A 1,994-nucleotide genomic window follows, 5' to 3' on the forward strand; every position below is an offset into this window, starting at 1 on the left:
AAGAGAATGAGTCTTAAATGTTATGATGTTGGCTAGCTGACTGATGTTTCACAGGTGTAACAACAGGTCTTACTCCAATAAGAATTCATATAAGACCTTTGTGGTAGGTTTTCAGTCTGACAGACCATATATGTGTGTTGGAAGGAAGATTTCAGGATTCTTCAAATCACACCATCTGGCCAACCATTCCCGAAATGCCCAGCTGCTGACCTCTTACCTGGTGGCCCAGGAAGTCCTATTTTAAGATAAGAACCAGGATCTTGTACTCTCATATGGGAAGAAAACTTAAAGAGAATTCTGAGCAATCATAACTAATGTTACAAATTCCACGAATTAAAAATCGAGGATAGAACATCCACAAGGATACAGAAGAGCTTAACAGCACCGTCAACCACTGGATCTAATTGAAATTTATAGAGCACTCCACCCCAAAACAGCAAGACACACACTCATTGCTTCTGCATATGGAACATTCACCAAGATAGACCATATTCTGAGTCATGAAACTCATGGATGTCTCCTATGAAGGACAGTCCTTCAGACTCACAAACAAGTTGCACTTGACATAAAATTCTGTGGACCATCTGGAATCTCTGATCACAGCATGACACAAGAGAAAAAGGAATTGCTGCATGATGGGCAATACTCATCAATAATAGCTGTCCACCAAACCATTTGGGAGAAGACGAAATAGCTATAAAATATAGGCACAAAGTCCCAGAGCAAAGCAGTCTGGGGCCATCTAGTTCAGGGGCAAATAGTAATTGAGAAATGTCTGAGGGCACTCCTGTGCTAGTCTGCTCAGTGGTTTAGTAGAAACAGCATGAGGGTCAGCTGAACAGGTTCTGGACCTGGCTCTGCCACTAACCCACAAGAGGCTGTGGACCAGTTCCTTTCACTTCCCCTTTCTGGAAACTACCTTCCTCTTGGGTAAATGTAGTCATTAGAATCTAGTAACTAGATCTCAAAGATGATTTCCACTTCTACCTTTCTGTGACTATTTTTGGGTACATTCTAATGCCCCTGGGTCTTCAAAGAAAGGACAAATAATTCTCAGTAATCTTTGTGTTAGAAGATAGGGGATGGTGTGAGACATCAGAGGGCAATTTCTACCCAAGCATCATTGTTACACAGCGTATTTGATTACATAAACTGTTTTATTCCTCCACATCCCTGGATATGCTCCAACGTATCCTGAAGGGTTCCACAAGGGCATATTTACAAACAGCTTCCAAAAACAAGTAAAATGGCAAAACAAGCCTTGCAAGAGAAATTTTCTATACTAGACAATTTAATTCTGAACAATGGACCACATGAGGGTGTATAAATAACTAATTACACTGGACAACATGAACAGCTTTTTGGATGATTGCAAAATTGGGGAGGAAGGAAATGTAGTGGGTATTTATATATTTGGGCTTCAGTCAAAGATTTCATATTCACTCTTAAGCAATTTGACTTACAAAATTAGCTCAGACTAGAATACGGTCAAACAACTTGAAACTGGCAGAAAGTCTGCTCTCCCAGGAGGATGGTTTGTGTCTGAGCATCCAGGGAATTGAAGTGGAAGGTAGGGTGTATGTCTGAAGGGTGTGCGGTGAGTGCTGCCTTGTTCTCCTCAATGACTTAAAGAAAAGGAAGAGAGACTGCTCTTGGGCATTTGTAATAGGTTTTCCAATGGGAAGTCCAAGTCATTTTGTTACCACAGAAGCACCCAGTCCTGGACACTCAATTCTGCATTGTTCCTGGATTCCCGCTGTGTGACCGGTTCTCTGCTAGGCTCTATAGATACAGAGCCTCTATGAGGTTCAAGAGGCACCCTTGCTCAACACTGTATACCTAATGCCTACCACTTCCTCTGGTACATACTTACTAAGTGCACAGAAATGCTTGTGAGAGGTCCCTGAACAATACAAGATAGACCCTGCCTGCAAAGGACTTTGGGGAAGAATCAGAGTACCTTACTGGGTGGTGACCTGAGCCAGGAAAAACAC

The sequence above is a fragment of the Trichechus manatus genome, unplaced genomic scaffold (assembly GCF_000243295.1).
Source record: "Trichechus manatus latirostris isolate Lorelei unplaced genomic scaffold, TriManLat1.0 scaffold00092, whole genome shotgun sequence".
NCBI classification, from domain to species: Eukaryota; Metazoa; Chordata; class Mammalia; order Sirenia; family Trichechidae; genus Trichechus; species Trichechus manatus.